The sequence below is a fragment of the Rhinopithecus bieti genome, unplaced genomic scaffold, assembly GCF_001698545.2.
Source record: "Rhinopithecus bieti isolate Rb0 unplaced genomic scaffold, ASM169854v2 scaffold_7212, whole genome shotgun sequence".
Lineage (NCBI taxonomy): Eukaryota > Metazoa > Chordata > Mammalia > Primates > Cercopithecidae > Rhinopithecus > Rhinopithecus bieti.
Window position 1 is genome coordinate 4,937,243 of NW_016806198.1, and position 17,401 is coordinate 4,954,643.

The window sequence follows — 17,401 nt, forward strand, 5'->3', positions numbered from 1 at the left end:
CTTAGTAACCTTAAATTTTAGTGAAACATAGGAAGTAAGAAAGTTGAACTTTCTGTCACACATCAACATTTTATAGATGAGAATCATTTTATAACATTAGAAACATACTTCTCCATACCATAATTTTCAAGGAGTATTAATAGACATAAATATAGTCTTTTTATAAAATTTGAAAAGCCAGGAACAAATAAATTTATGTTTAGCAATGTATGTTTTAGTATTTGATTTGAAAATGACCCAGATGCTTAATGAGTATTTATTTCTTAATTTAATATAATTTTAAGATTTAAAGTTACCAAAAGATTTTTTGAAACTATGAAGAGTTTATAAACATTTGTGCCATTTATGTGTACCTAATTTATTTATTTTTCACAATATACTTAGATTATTTATGAAAACTAAGATATTAGACAAGGCTAGTCATTATCATACACTATTATTTTGTTAATCATTTTTATAGCCTGTGACTATCAGGTGTTTATCACCCAAGTAAGGACCTTAAAGTTAAATATTTGAGTATTTGGTGGATAACTTCAAAACTATAGCTGTTTTCATTAAATCAATAATATTAAATTAGTTTTACTTACCAAAGAGTTACATAAACAAAGATCATTCTGTTTTTAGGCTGGGTTTATAGTTTTATGACCTTAGTGTCAAACCTTGCCTATCACGTTAAAACATCTAGCAAAGACAAATATAAAATGATCTGATAACTAAACCCGGGGAAAAACATATGTTGACAATACTGAAGACATTTCTATTTTATTTTACCAACAATTTTAAATTATTTTATTTACCAAAATTTATCTAAGTTTTATGAACTGAAAACCGAGTTAGTATATTTTTTATGAAATACTTAAGTACTCAAGATTTCCTTTTAAGTCAGTTAATTAATTAATTAATTAATTAAGGTTTTGAATATATTTTGGTAGAAAATATACAAATAAAATGAAAGACAGACAACACAAATACATACACGAAAGCAGATTCTCAAGCCGTAAAACATAGCAATATAAATTCACTGATTTATATAAGGACAGTTGGATCCAAATGATATTTCTGATCAAATGGAACCTGTTTTTCCGGCTACATTTTACTTTACTCAGTAGGTAATCTCATGAAGGCTGTGTATCAAAGCTTCAAGCAAAGAGGTTTTTATTGCAGTTTGATTTTAAAACCTCTTTTATCTTTTTTTTTAGCTTAAATGAGCTCAGGGGTTAAATATTTAAATGTTTGTATTTTAGTTATGACTGGCTAAATTGTACAAGGGAACAATATCCAGGTGGCCTTGAATTTTAGCAACAAATTTATCTTTTTGTTTACAGGTCTGGTTTGCTTGATTAGTTGATGTGGGCAGGGAACATTTTAGAAAAAGATGTTTATAGTTTCGGGGTTTTTTCCTTGGCTTTTGCTGGTGTATGTGTGGCAGACTAAGCAAAATTTTTATGCTGCATAGAGAAACCTTATATTATTGCTCTGTCTCAAGACTTTGACCTGTTTGATCTGAGAACATAACTTTTATAAACAATGCTATCTTGTTCTTTCTCTTTTAGACTATCAATCTTTTAATTAACTGTTTCATCACACTAAGTGATCATAGCACAGTAAGCCTAAATTTACATTTCCAAAAGGGATGACTCTTAGGCGTGCAAGGTTAGGTTGTTGGTTATCATGGAGCTGTTGTAATTTGAAAGCACTCTCTCTTTTTTAAAAGTCTTGGCTGAAGTGCCCTAAGAAAACCTTTTAGTGTTTTTGAAATTAATAACAGTAGATTATCTTAATAACAGTGAAAAAGAGAGCAGATTTAAAGCAATCAGAGAGGAGGTAAAAAAAAGAAAATAAAGCGAGGGAGATAAATGAGGAGATTTCACATGCTGGCATTTTATTTTAACCTTGTAGTTGCAGTTTTAAAATTTGGTACCAAGGAAAACAAGCTTGGGGAGTTCTAGTAATTCCTATAATGGCCACTGATTTAAAAATGTGCATGAGGAAAAGCCATGTAGCTGGATGGAGTCCCAGAAAACCTGGCATGCCTTAATATTTGAGAATTCTGTTTCATTTCTTATTCTCTCGAGAGCAAAGTAAATCCTATAAATCCTGTCAGGGAATGTCAAGAGTTTAGACCAGTGTTTTAGATGATGGCAACCTCCCCAGTGGCTTTTAATTTGTCATCTCACATCCACCATTTAGAATGTTTACTTTTGTTCTCAGAAAATGCTCAGAAACAAGCATGGGGGAAAATAATCCAAATTATATATAGACATGCATAGCCAAACTAAAATAAACCAAAATAAAAATGTTTACAAAAATTTTAAGCCAGGCACACAGATCAAGGAAAATATTAAACCAGGTATGCAGAAGGAATCAATAGTGAATGCACCAGTAAAGGCACGCCTCACTAACAGAACATGAGTTCCATAGAAACCAGAAAAGTATACCCATCAGAAAGACAAGATCACTTTGTACTAGACGGGACTTGTCAGAAAAAACAAAAAAGTCTCCTTTTCCCAGGAGGAATGCAAGGTCCAGGTCTCAAATAAAGTCAAAGAGCTTTTACCAAAAAAATGGGGTCTTGGCCTAATACTCACCATGGATGAAAAGATGAGCTATGGAAGAAAAGAGTTCAAAGGACTCAGATATGCGGCTGCACACCAGTCTCAAGAATCACACACTTTCTCCAAAGATTATCATGCTTCAAATCCCACTTCTGACACCAGTTATGTTATCCTAAATAATAGAGAGGGAGATTCTCTTAAAGAAAATAATATTTCTTTGAGAACGAACATTGCAATGGGAATACATGTGTAATACTAAACTATATGCATCTTTAAGGAGGTTAAAAAAAACAGCCAAAGACTTTTAAAGGAAAAATGAGGAGGACCACATAATTGTTTTTGATAATTATATCCTTGGCTACAAGGATTAATAACAAGGATGGCATCAGTCCAAGGTTGGGCAGGGGCTTGCCGGGAGGATGCCCTTGCAGCGGTATTTTTGTGTGTGTATAAGGTTGCAATGGCCTTTGTGTAAGGTTGTGCTTTTTGTAGTCTTTTGTGATGCTTCTTCTTATCTGGCATTTTTGCATGAGTACCTTGTCCTTTTGGTCTTTCCTTGCTCCATTAAAACAAATTTTTTTAAACACAATTGACTCCATTTTGATTCTGACAATTTTCACAAAAGTCTATTGGTTTCTCCTCTGCATAACCTTCCTTTTTGCTTAAGAACAGGGCAGCTGTGGTTTGGTCTGTCTTGTAACTTGAAGATAACATCAACTCTTCTGTGCTGCAGCCCATCATTCCCTGCGCATATGTCTGATTTTTTTGCAGCATGCAGGGTGACTAGTCTTCCCTGTGTTGTCTAGAATTGGGGTGAATTTCCCCTCTCTTCTTGCATCTCGTCCTAGTGGGAGCCAAAATTACACATTGCTGGAATGCCTGGATGGGGTGAACGTTTCAGTCTCTTTCCAGAAAGAGGGAGCAATAGGTTCCTACACAATTAGTGCTGTTGCTGAGTTGTGGGTTAGTAGGCTACTCATCAGGAATGAATCTACGAGCCACTTAGACTCAGCTTCAGAAAGCATTGCGAGTGAACAAATAAAAAGCTTACACTTGCATTTCTAATTCTAATCACATTGAGCAGGATAATTTATTGACCAAGATGGAATGTAACTTCAGGTCCAGCAAAGGAATGTCCTACTTGAAATTTAATTGTGTACAAAAAATGCAAAGTCAGGTGTTACTGTCCTGCAATCAGGTTGGGGAATAAGTTGAATGATTGCTACAAAATCCTTTTGCAATTCTTAAACCAGATCCCAGGTGATGGTGGCAGGGAATCATCAGTCAAGAGCCAGGTGGGAGATCCAGTGAGGCTAAATCTAACTTTTCTCTCAGTAAAGACAATCATTGTCTCTCAGAAAGTCACTGAGTCCCTCTATTAACAAGGTAACTGCAGCCTTGGAGGCAGGTTAAAGCTTAGAAAATGCCAAAGAACCATCCAATAGTCTAATACTGGATGAATGAGGGTAGTTTTAAGCCAATTGTCTGTATATTAGACTGAAATCTATCTTCCTTCCTTTCTTTCTTTCCTTCCTTCCTTCCTTCCTTCCTTCCTTCCTTCCTTCCTTCCTTCCTTCCCTCCTTCCTTCCTTCTCCCTTTCTCTTTCCTTCCCCTCCTCTCCCTTCCTCTCTTCATCCCTCTCTTTTCCTTCTTTCTTGCTCTGCTCCCTTCCTTCCTTCTTTCCATCTTTCTCTTCTTCCCTCCTCTCTCTCCTTTCCTTCCCTTTAGTTAACAAAGATCACTTCAGTCTTATCCATCCTATGTAAGGTATTGTGTTTCCAAGATAGAGGACTCATTGCCCCTCAACAACAAGTTCCACCCTGCAGAGGCAACAGCAAAGGCACAAAGACATGAAGCTGGCTGGCCTGATGGAATGAGGCAGGCAGGCAGGTTTGGCTGGAAGGTGCAGTTGGTGGTGATGGTGGTGGAGGCAGATGATCAGGTGAGGCAAAAAAACATGGGTAGAGTGTGAAGGGTCAGCAATTTCAGAACAAGTGGCTGACAAGCATATAAGAAGGTGTATCAAAACTCCCCAAAACTTCTCCAAAATGAGGAAAATTTTCAGGGATCTGCTTTCCTCAGAGATGAGGTCCCTAATTAATTGATCTAATATGATCTGACAGCCTTGTGATTTAGTCTAGAAAAAACCTGTCAGAGAACACAGCCAAAACCAAATAAGACTAACCTGGGTGATGCTGAGATCTAGAGACAGAGTCCTGGTGATATCAGCCCTGGATCTCCATGCTGAATCCTCTTCTCCTCTGGACCTTACTGCTGCATGAGCCCATAACTACTCCCTGCCCCTCTTTATTGCTGAAGACATTCAAAATTATATTGATGCCAGGTATACATTAATGAGTTCTTTTTGTCTTTTTTTTTTTTTTTTTTTTGAGATGGAATCTCACTCTGTCACCCGGGCTGGAGTGCAGTGGTGCAATCTTGGCTAACTGCAACCTCCGCCTCCTGGGTTCAAGCAATTCTCCTGCCTCAGCCTCCCGAGTAGCTGGGATTACAGGCATACGTCACCAAGCCCAGCCAGTTTTGTACTTTTTGTAGAGATGGGGTTTTGCCATATTGGCCGGACTGGTCTCGAACTCCTGACCTCAAGTGACCTGCCTGCCTCGGCTTCCCAAAGTGCTGGAATTACAGATGTGAGCCACCACACCCGGCTACATTAAAGAATTCTAACTAATAAAAATAAAAATACAAAATACTCAGGAGATCTCAAGGTGTTAAGGTCATACACATTCATGCGGGATTTTCCTGACTTTCCAGAGTAGGTGAGATTCTTGGGTTACATAGTCTTCACTTGCAACAATTGCAATTATATGATTATGCCATTTGTTTTGGTCTGATGTGGCTCTCATGAGGGTAGGGAATATGCTTTTTTTTGTTGCTTATCTGTTTTTTCTTAGTATCGCACACAGTGCCTAGTGGGACATGAATTCTCAACAAATTTTTACTGAATTTAAAAAAAAAGAATTTCGTTGCAGGAGAATGAGAGGTTTGCTAGGGGAGCTGGTAGTTTACATGGGCCCTGGAGGATGGTGAATCAGTTAGGATGGGCTATGTTAGGCTGCAGTAACAACCTCCCTCAGAATCTTAGCAGCACATGGAAACAGGTTTTCTTTCTTTCCTGTCTACTATTACAAAATATTATAAACGGAGTAGCTTATAAATAGCAGAAATTTATTTCTCATAGTTCTGAAGGTTGGGAAGTCCCAGATCAAGGCCCTGCTGCCTGGTGAGGACCTGTTGCTCATAGACAGTCATGTTTTGACTATAATCTCACAAGGCAGAAGGGTAAAAGCATCTCTCTGGGGTCTCTTTGATAAGAGCACTGGTTCCATCCAGGAGGGCTTCACCCTCATGACCTGATATCCTTCTAGAGGCCCCACCTCCTAACACCATCACATTGAGGGTTGGCTTTCAACATGTAAATCTATGGGGCAGTGGGGACACATACATTCCTGCCTTAGCAATTGCCATGTTACACGTCCATTTTAGGTCAGTTGCAGGCTCTGTGTCATGTTTCCTTCCTCCAAGCCCCAGGGAATGGAGCCTCCACCATTTGGTGTTTGGCTAGTTATAGTGGCAGGAGTCAGAAGAGCAGCTGAGTCACAGTGCTTGCAAAAGTTCCCACCCAGCAGTGACACAGGTCACTTCCACTCACCATCCATTGATGGTGCAAGTCACCCTGACATGCCTGACTTCAAGGAGGGAGCGGCAGGAAGAAGGGGAAAGGAAATGGGTGGTGATCAACCCTGCTGTGTTTCCAGGAAGAGTAAATGAGTGAAGTCACCATAGGTGAAGGGGGTGGGAAGACTCTCTAGGAGGAGAAAGCAGCTTAGTCAAAAGTTCAGAGATGTAGGTGAAGATGAATATTTTCAGGAAAAGCAGTGAGTGACTCTGGCTGGAGGAGAATGTGGGGAGGCAGACACAAGCCTGGGCTCGCCGAGGAATATCCCTATGGCCATACCAGGGCTGGCGTGGTGAACTTGGCAGGCAACAGGAGCAGTGAAAGGCCTAATGAGGCAGGACCTATGATTTCGATTGATCAAGATGACAATGGAACTGGCCATGTGATCAAGGGCATGGGAGGAACAGAGAATAAAAGGGGGCTGCTGCGGGATCCTACGAGTGCACTGTTGTCAGGGCTGCTCTGAGCAGCCCCTTGAGTACATCTCTCAGCAAATATGCTACAAATACTTGCTAAATCCATGTTAGCCATGTATGGGGTTGAACAGTTTCTCTCCGAAAATTCACGTCTATGCAAAACTTCAAAAGAGCCTGGAGTAGTGGTGCATGTCTGTAGTATCAGCTACTTGGGAGGCTGAGATTGGAAGATCGATCTCTTGAGCCCAGGAGTTAGAGGCCAGTAACATAGCAATATTCCATCTCTAAAAAAACAAACAAACAAAAATGACCATATTTGGAAACAGGATGTTTGCAGAATATAATTAGGTAGGTTAAGATGAGAGGTCACAGAGAGACGAGAGAGGAAGGAATGTGCTGACGGAGACCGTGATTGAAGTGATGCATGTATAAGCCAAGGAGCAGCAGGGATTGCCAGGAACCACTAGGAGCCAGGAAGGGGCGAGGAAGGATTCTTCCCTGAGACTTCAGAGGGAGCAGGTCCCTGTCCACATCTGGAGTTTTTACTTCTAGCCTACAGAACGGTGGGAGAATACATGGCTGCTGTTTTAAGCCACCCAGTTTATGATGATTTGTTATGACAGTCCCAGGAAACTCATCCAAGCCAAGAGTGAGGAGAAACTGATTTTCTAAGGGCCAAACATTGCACAACTCTTCATTTATGTTCAAAGTAAAGGATTTATTACATATCCTGAACATAGCCTACCCTTCACCCTCATTTGGAATTGTATTCCTTTCACAGTTTTTTAAAAAAATATTTCATTGCTCACAACTTGATATTACAGGCCAGGCATGCTTGCAGAGAACTGGGATAATTTACTTTCACTTAAGTAAAAATCCCAGATGGCAGTCCCTCCACTTGGGATCACGAAGCAGGTAGAATCCCCTTTTCCCTCCTAACAGAGTCCAAGCAGTAACACCGAATAAGATGGGATGAGTTCAAAGAGAAACATCTGCATTTGCTCAGTTCTTCAACCAATATTTACTGAACTTCTCTATGATCAGGTGTGCAAGATGCCAGGAGGGATGGGATGAGATGATGATGATGATGGTGATGATGACAGTGAGGATGATGGTGAACACTTTAATGAGAGCTTTCTATGTGCCAGGGACTGTTATAGGCACTTTACATATATTAACACATCTATTTATCACAGTGACCCTATATTGTTATGTGTATCTTATATACAAGGAGGCAGAGGCAGGAAATGAAATAACTTGCCCAAGACCATAGAGTCTGCAAGTGGCAAAGATAAGATATAAATAATTCTCCAAGAGCAAACAGTGGTGACTTCTGGGGATAGAGAAGTGGGAAAGTGGGGGGACAAAGGCTGTTGTTTTTCCTAACAAGTTTTGAAGACTTATTTGACCAGGTTCAACAAAAACTTGACAAATACTACAAAGCAAAAGGAAGAGGAGATGAGACGAGCCTTTAGGTACAAATGCCTGTTTTGGAAAGTTTAGGGAGGAAGGGGTGAGAGGAATTGGGCTGCAGTACAGGAGGTGGGGACTTGGGATTAAGAGGGGATTGGTTTAGGGTGGATCATTGATTGCAGTGAATCATTACTTGTTGATTAGTTTGATCCAAAAGAAAGGGAGAGATAGATGCTGGAGGAGAGAGGGGGTTCCAAGGGAGCCCAGGACTGGAGCTGGGAAGATACTCACTTTTTAGGGACACTTTTTCATTTTGACAGACAGAAAAGATGATGGTCTGCAGCAGTAGACCCATAAATTGTGATTGAAAGGCCTGACGGTTTCTCTCACTCATTTCCTCCATGCACAGAGAGGTGGAGTAATTTGTCCCAGGTACTACAGCTCGTAAGTGGTGAAGTTGGAGTTGGGGCCACAGACCACTAGGTTCTTCCCCATGAATCCCCGCTGCATCTTGGTCTCTCCCAACCCCGAGTACCCACGAGTTTTAAGAAAGACAGTTGGGAATAGGTGATCCCTATGGTCACATTTAGTTAGAATATTCTAGTATAAAATCTAAGGTGTTGTTAAGTAGAAATTTCCAGTGGACATTAGTCCAGAAAATCCGATCTCATCCTCTGATGGATTTGCAGCGCGTGTGCATTTACTAAGCAAATCTGATTCTACTGCTGACCAGCGAGAAAGAGGAATAATGTAAACCACGCATTTGCACCCACATTCAGCTCTGTGAGCTTCTGCCTCCTCAGCTGGCTGGGGTGGGGGATGTGGAGGTGCATGCAGCTCCCACGTCCCAGAAAGGAGCCCCTGCATAGGGTGGGCATCCTCTATGCTTTATGTGCATCCAGGCCTGTACTAAAGACAGTCTTTCTCCTGCGGAGTGACACTTAACTAAACACGAGAAAACTACTTCATCTGGTGCTCAGTGGAAGAAAACATCCTTTTCAATGGGGAAGGAAAATTGGCTGTGTTGGGCTGAGGGAGGGGAGTGTTGAATCCAAATGGTGTCTTCCTCAGGCCTTCTCCAAGGTGATGTGGACTCTGATTTTAGAATACCATCACTTGGAAAATTGTGATCCACTGTTCAAATTCTTGCCTCCCCTCTCAGCTCTTTTCTCTTCACTCCACTCTCCTTCCTCTGTCCTCTGACTTGTTCAATGCTAATGGTCTTCCAGAAGGTTAGGCTTCCCACACAAGCCCAGCCTCCCACCAGGCATCCTCCTTGGGGTTTCAAGCTGCAAGTCTGGGCTGCTCTTAGCGTTCTGTCCTGAGGACCTCTTCTAACGGACAGGCAAGGGCCTCCCCTGGCAAAATGCCCTTCTAATTCCATGCACTAGGAGTTCCGTTTGTTACTGAAGAAGTGGGCCGCCTTCCCTGCGCTTTTGAACTTGACATTCCTTATCTTGACACTCCGCACTTTTGAACTTGACACTCTTGTATCTTTAGCAGATAAAAAGCCAAAGGTGTTCACTCAATAAATCGCCACAATGAGGGAGCCTACGGGAGAATGGGTATGTGTAAGCTGGCTAAAAGAAAACAGGCACACAGACTGCTTGATCTGGGAGGGTCTTTAGACAACGTGATGGCTCCCAGAGATGCACATTTTGTTTTGTTGTTGTTGTTCATGATCATGTCCCCAGGGTCTAGAATGATGCCTGGGCATAGTAGGTCCTTAATATAGTTAGGGAATGAATGAGTTCAGCTCAACCACGCTATATGGATGGAGAAACTGCATCTTGGGGCTGTACTATATTATGCACCTGTAGAAAATGTCTTTGCCTTTTCAGTCCTTTCCCAGTGGCAAAGCACAGGACCCAGCTCATAAGAGCAGCTAAATTCTGTTACTTGTGGAATGACATAATAAATCAGTTTAAGGGCCTAGGGAGGCATGTGGGATGCAGAGAGGAAAGCCATGGCCCCTGCCTTAGGGACAGCATGGGTTGGCATAGAAAAGAGGTTTACAATTCAGCAGGAAGCGTGTGTGCGCACGCGCGTATGTGTCTGTGGAGGGGCAGGGAGGGTCACCTGAGCTTGCCCTGGGTCTGGTCCTGGGCTCAGTGGCAAATTCAACGCTGGGCAGGTAGCCTGAGGACAATGACGGTGCCAGCTGTGAGTCAGGCTTCCTTTATTCATAAAATCATGTTCCTCCATGCAGTGCTTCTCAACCTGGCTGCACGTCAGGAGCCGCCTGGGTAGCTTTGTAAAAACCCCAATGCCCAGTTGGTTTGCACCCCCTGAGATTCTGATTAAACCTTTCTGGAGTCCATCTCTCTTTTTATTATCTATTTATTTATTTATTAATTTTGGCGGCTCCTCTGGGGCTTCTCATGTGCAGTAGGGGTTGAAAATTGCTGGTTTCTTTGGCCAGATGAGAACATGCAGGCAATAGTTACAAATAGAGCAGCAGAGCAGGACAGTGCTAAGGTTGGAAAGGGTGTGTCATTAAAGTTCAGGAAATCAGAATAGGAAGGGGTGAGAACCCTCCCATCTGGGTTTGTGGGGCAGGAGAGAGGAGCCCAGTGGGCAAGGTACAGTGAGTGTGCTTAGAACTGGGAAGATGACGGTAAGGGGAGGCGCTGGGTGCCGGGCGGCGGTGGGCAAGATGGACGGGATTAAACCAGAGCGAGGATTTAAGCGAGAGCTTTCGCGACAAGGAAGGGTGAGAATCGGAGGGAACCTATCCCGCGAAAACGAAGGCGGCTGCTGGGCAGGCAGCTGAATCCGGCTGGGGAGCCGAGCGGGTGAGACCCGGAGGAAGTGAAGGGAGTCGCTCAGGGCGCGGCGCTACTAGACTCTTAGAAGAAACTCTGAGGCAGAGCTAGGGGGCCTCCGCCCACACGGAGACACAAGGAAGTCCACATGCACACGCACGAGCGCGCACATGAACACGCACAAGCACACAAACGGCTCCTCCGGACAGGGCATACGCGCCCGCTGCACAGGCCGAGGACAGGGACTCGGAGGGGACTGCAGAGCCGACCCACAACCCGGGCCCTGATGCCCCTCCCGGCCGCGCCCCTACGAAGGCTTGCGCAACAGGCGGCGGCTTCAGTGGGCGCCCGCCGCGCGCTGCCTCAGCCCAGCCCTACGCGCCCGGGAGGAGGGAGCGGGGAAGGGGTGTGTCCCGGCTGCGTGCGGTGACCGCGAGGGTCTGGGAGGGGCGAGGCGCGGAGGCGGGGCCGCGGTGCCTATAAAGTCGCCCTCCGCCGGGACGTAAACAAACGTCGTCTAGCTCACAGCTCGCGCTGAAGCTCGCCAGCTCAGCCTCCGCCCTCGGCTTCCGCGGGGCGCTGCGCCGCCAGCCTCAGCACCGTCCTTTCTTTTCTCCCTCGCGTTAGGTAAGCCCGCGCCTTCTTCCCCCAGGCGCGACGCGGAGCAGAAAGGGGCCGCCCGTGCGGTGCCGCTGGAGTGCCGGGACCGCGCTTTGTAGCCTCTCGGAGCCCGGGAGTAAGCGCCCCGGAGCTGCAAGTGCGCGGCCACCCCTGGGCGCGGGCGCGAGGGGGCTTTGGGTGCAGACACCGCTGAAGTTGGGGGTGTTCAATTACGGAAAGGGAGGAAAAAAAGACAGATTCCCATTCATCTCCCCGCTAGCTGTGGATATGGGGTTTTGGAGGTCCGGAAGGGGGTGATGAGACGGCCCGAAAACGCCAGGATAGCGTTTCCTGGCCTCCTCTCCGAATCCCAGCTGGCGCCGCTGGCAGGGGTGCGCGCTGGACGTGGGTGCAGAAGGGACTAGGGGAGTGTGTGTGTGTGTGTGTGTGTGTTTGGGAACGGAGAGATTGAGCGCGAGTGTGTAGATGGGGATGGTAGAGGTGAGCGGCGCTGGCGAGGAGGCTGGAGAAGGGGGTGTGGGTGTGTCTGGCTCGCAGACTGGTTCGGGAACGGGCGTGGATCCGAAAGGTTGGTGGCGCTTCAGTCCCGTAGCACACACAGGGCGGTGTGCGTGTGAGTGTGAGTGTAAACGTGTGTTGGGGGGAGGGTCCAGGGTGTGTCACAGTGCAACACGCGAGCGGGAGCAAGTGTCTGCGAGCGCCGCTGGGCAGGGTGCGCCCCCGGAGGAACCCGCGGTTGGAGTAGCGGCGGCGTGGGAGAAGTGGCCTGGGCGAGAGGGGTCTCGCGGACATCTGGCGGCCCCTGAGCTGGCTGGAGCTAGGAGTGGCGTCATTTTCGCCTCCACCCACCCTCCCCGCTTTCCTCCCCTCCCCTGCCTCCGGTGCTGGCCGCTCCTGCTCTCCAGGGGGGAGAACAGCTGGAATTACTCCGACGTTCCTGGGGAATCCGCCGCGGTCTCTGATTCAGCCTCGGGAGGAGATTCAGGCTGGGCGTGGGGAATGCGGCTGGTTCTGGGGGAAACACGCTGTCACCCCTCTGTCAAATTAGTAGCTGTAGCTGGAATTTAGTGGGTAGGTTCCTTACTCCCACCCCTCCCCCATACCTCCCCGCCTGTTGTCCCTGTTGTCCCTGGGGGTCCTGAACAGCAGGCCTTTGTGGCTTGGAAGTGGGAGATGGCTGGCAGCGGGTGGGGGAGGCAGGGCCCTTGGTTATCTTATGCCCATCCAAGAACAACTCTTCCTCACGGACGCTGGGGCACTTCAGTTTGCTTGGTTTCTTTAAGCTACTGGGAAATACCTAAGATTCAGAAGTCAGCCAGTGGCCAGGCAGGAGGGCGGTAGACATCCTTATAATAGCCATCAGCTGCACGGGACCTTCTCCTAAGCTGCATCAAATGAACATATCTAAATACAAACCCCCCCGTTCTTGCTGCAGAAATGCAGTTTCAAGGTGAATTTTTCAGTGTAGACTCTTCCTGTTTAGAAATTCTGGCGTCCTTATTGAGTTTCACAAATGTGATTGAAATAAGCAAGGTGCAGAGGGGGCAAACCCCAGCGCCTGTCTTGGAAGGGTTGCTATTTGGTGGGGAAGACACACAGCTGGAGACAGAGACCGGTTCTGTGTGGTCTGTGTGGTGTGTGTGGCGGCAGAGCCAGCCCCAGGCTGGGGTGGCATAAAGTGGGGGATGGAGGAAGGTGTAAGGGAGAGAGGGTTTCGGTGTGGATGGAAAACGGGGTGTTCCCCTGACCTGTGACTTCTTAGCTTTGCGGGACCGTGTCTCCCACGAGAATGTAAGCTGTATCTGGGCAAGGAGAAGGATTTGCCTGCCTTGCCCTGTAACCTGGCCCCTGGCCCAGGGCCTGGCAGGTGGGAGGAGTTGAAATATGCACATGGGATGAAGTGGATGGCTCTGGGTCTTCTGCCCCTTTCTCTGTGAACCAGCAGGTTGAGTTTCGGGCAAGGTAATAGACTGTGCATGGGTGGAGGTGTTGGGTTTGGCTTTTGAGGGACCCTGGAGTGTCTGTGTGAGTCTCTTCTCCTGAAGAAGTTGTTTTGGAGCAACAAGGTTTGATCATTTGGAATGGAATAAAAAAACTCACACAGGACCTAGTCCAACTTCTTCCCATTTTACAGATGGAAAATGAGGTACAGGGATGGGGAGGGATGTGCCCAGGCCGAGCTGAGCTGGAGCTCAGCTTTGTGGGAGGCTCCTGGGTGGGACTGAAGGCAGTGGAAAGGGTTCCTGACAGGATTTTGCCTGCCTGCGATGGAGGGGCAAAAGGAAATTGCATCTTCACTGAGTTTCTGGCAAGGAAACTTTTGAGGCCAAAGGGGCAGAGTGGGATGATTTTTTTTTAAAGTGTAAATCAGGTATTTTTGAGAGATTAGCAAAGCCAGCCTGAAGAGCAGGGGCTTAGAGGCTGCAGTCCCCTGAGTTGGCCTTTGACTGAATGGAGGCTGCCCCCCCATGACAGAAGACAGATTTAACTGAGCTGAGGGCCTCACCCCCGGGGTACATTGAAACCCGCTGGCTTGAACTTGCCTTCACATGGCCCTGAAAGAAAGATGGCATTGTGTTTTTCTGATGGCCGAAAGCTGCAGTTCTTCCTTGGGACCCAACCCCAGAGAATCCCATTCCAGACGTGACTCAAAGGCCCTGTCCTGAGAGAAAGCATGATGACTCAGCATCTAAGACTCAAGCAGAGTTCAGGTTTGACTCAGCCTGGAAGGAAGGCCAGGGAGGGACACGGCATCTCTCTCCCTCCAGAACAGCCACTGTCTCCCTTCATCCACCTTCATCCTCAGAAGAACACTGCCTGGACTGTATTGCTCCATTGAGTGGATGAGGCAACCGAGGCCAGGAGAGTTTCAGGATTTGCCTGTAGCCATATGGCTCAGGTGGGAGAGCCAGACTTTGAACCGGGCAGTTGGACTTCAGAGCCTTTGTTTTTTTTCCGTGGCAACATGTTGGGGCGCCTGAAGAAATCGGGATCGAATGAAAGGGCAATCAGGAGCTCCATGCCTCAGTTTACTTTTCTGTAAAATGAGAGTAACAGACATGGTGTCATCAGGATGTGTAGCTATTAATCTGTGTAAACTGAGAACAGCACCCAGCGTGTGGAAAACAGTGTGTAGGTGTTTGTTGTCAGGAACACCCACAGAAGACATTCTCAAGGCATCTTCTTGGCAAGCAGAGTCTGGGGCCCTTTGTCCTAAACCTACCCAAGGCTGTGAAAGTGCCTGCAGATGCTTGACCTAGGTTTTGCTTTTTGCTAAGCTTATGTAGGTTGCATAATAGTGTCATGAGAACCTCTTCTGAAATGCACATTTCCATGCCCAGTCTCCTGCGATTCTGTCTCCATCAGGGGATACCCTATTGTTTCAAAGCTCCCTTGGCTGTGTTGGGAGTGGGGTGTCCTGCAGGCAGCCAGAGTTGAGTACTTCTGCTCTGGAACGACAGGGGAGAGAAGAGAGGAAGGTGTGGCCATGCATGCCACTGTACCTTCAGGCCACACCCTGTGTCTGCAGTGCCTGGGAATTAGTGCTCAGTAAATGGTTCTTCTTTGCTACAGTGCCTTGGAGGTTCAATGCATCACATCATCTAACTGAGGTAGAAGACATTCTTTCCACCTCTCAGGTCAGAAAATTGAGGCTCAGGCTGGTGACTCTTGTGTCCAGAGTCCAGTGAGTGGGGTTCTGGCCAAGGTGAGCCTCCTGAGCCTTTTCCACACTCCAACATTGCCCTTGGAGGCTGACCACACCCTCTGGGCCCACGTTTTGAGAATGAGTTTGGTTTCCTGGATCCACCCCAGGCTGCTGTTCCTGCGTCTCTTGATGGCTGTGTGGTGGAAGGCCTGTGTGTCCACTTGGCTTTCTATCTTTCAGCTTGGAGACAGAGGCAGGCTAGATAGCGGTCTTGGCTGAGAACTTGGCCCAGGCAGGTGTGCAGAGGGGCTGGGGACACTGAGGCCCCACAGGAAGGCGGTTGCAGAAGTAGAGGGCCATGAGTAGGTGCCAACGTGGAGCCAAGTTCTCGGGGTGGGGGCCATGTGAAAAGAAACCTGGGCCCCCTCGGGTGGAGTGTCAGCCCTAGCACTACAGAATGGGAATGGATTACACAATCGGGGCCATAACGGGTCTCTTTTTGACCCAGATCTTTGACTTTCCTACCTAACATTGTTTACAGACCTGCCTACCCCCTGCCTGCCTGGGCTCCATCTCTGACCTTTTGAGTTCAGCAGGTGTTCCTGAACTGAGATGGTAGAAAGTGAGGCTCCTTAACAGTCTGGGGGCCTTGAGTGCCCTCCCCAGCAGTTTAATCTTTCCTTTCTTTAAATCTGCGGGGGCTTCTCTGCAGCTATACATTTTAACTATGGATAGAGTTCTGTTTAAAGAGAGGTGGGTGGGGGCCCAGGTCTCCATCCTGTTCTCCTGTCTTCACCCTCAGCCCCACCCCCATGGAACCTAAGAAGGTTCTGAGTAACCCTCTTCAAATGTGGATGTGAGAGGGCCATTTTAGAGGTGGGTCTGTGGCCTCTCTCAGCTGGGAATGCTTACCACCTCTCCCTCCTCCTTTTTAATTGTGGGACTCTCCTCCTTTCTCCAGAAAGCCTCCTTGGCTGTCCCCTACTGGAGGGGAGGCTGGATTGGGTCCTTCCTGGGACCTGCTCATGTTCCCCATGAAACCTGAGAGCCTGTCCTTAGTAGGTATTGTGTTAGTGGTGGTGGAAAGGACACCTCCTTTGATTAAGGAAGTAACTTGGACCACCTTGCGTAGACAAGATCGGAGGACCGTTCCGGAGGGTGGAAACTGCAAGACCATTCGGGAGAAGGATCCTGTTAGCGTGGCGAGCATCCCATCTCGGGACAAAGGGTTCTGTATGAGGGATCCATTTCCTCGTCCTCTGCTAACACTGGCTCCGTTTGTGTGATGTCCACAAATTATCTCAGACCATCCAGTGCAGCTCATGCCTGTCTCGCAGATTTCACAGAATAATCCTCTAAGGAGACCAGTGTCCTCCTTTGGACTTCCAGTTATTCACCTCATCCCCTCAGACGGTCATCTTCTCTCTGCCAAACAAATTACTCGAACTGCCAAAACTCCACTGAGAATCTCCAGGAAGATCTCGGTTGTATTGCAGAAAAGAGGTGGGCCCTGACGAGATTCCTGACACCTCCCTCTTCCTGCTGTTGTGTTTGGGACACTCTCGCTGATCTCCCTGGTGCTGCGCTCAAGCTGAACACACAGAAGTTCAGTGTCGGCTCCAGCCCTCTGGACCCACACCCAGGGAGTGAAGGCAGCTTTGGCTTGTTTGAGAGGGAGGCAGTGGGGTTCACCTTCTTAGTGATCCCTTATTCATTCCTTGAATATCAAACATCACTGATGCCTCCTGGGTTTCAGGGTCCACTGCAAAGCACAGGGGCCCTCGAGGAGTTCCTAGCGTGGTTTTGTTCTCTGTGTGACATTTGCACTGTTTCCTTGATTTTCAATGCTCTGATACATTTCCCTAACCTCTAAACTAGGGAACTTTCTTGAAGGCCCAGTGAATCCACCCATGTTGTTTGCTGAGTTGATTAGATAAGAAAGACAGTGCTTGAAGACTGCCAACTTCCTCACCCTCCCCAGGGCCTTGAGTTTCAAAAGGTCCAGAAAACACCAAGAGAGCCCATGAACTGCTTTGTAGCTTGACTTCAAAATCTGTTTTGACAGAAATGACGAAGGAATGTATTCACAGTAAGGCAGGGCTATCCAGGGTCTGTCTAAGGTGATTTTCCTTGAGGTTCAGGCAGAAATGGTGCTGTTCTCGGCAATTTTCTGGGGCGGCTGCTATAGCAGTCAGTCATAGCACACATTGATTTTTTTCCCTGCTTTAAAAATCTGTTCTGTAAAGAGCCCAATGTGCTGGAGAGAACACTGGCTTTCACGTGG

General features: G+C 46.9%; 1 protein-coding gene across 2 annotated transcripts in view; it reads left to right on the forward strand.

Moving 5' to 3' along the window:
• The first annotated feature begins 11,311 nt into the window (after positions 1-11,311).
• The window catches only part of NDRG1 (N-myc downstream regulated 1), a 59,936-nt gene continuing 53,846 nt past the window's right edge, over positions 11,312-17,401 (forward strand). The window contains exon 1 of one of the 2 annotated variants that reach the window (XM_017875133.1): positions 11,312-11,477. The gene's annotated coding sequence lies outside the window, so the exon portion shown is untranslated. The remainder of the gene's footprint in view (positions 11,478-17,401) is intronic. The other variant, XM_017875134.1, reaches the window with a different exon arrangement.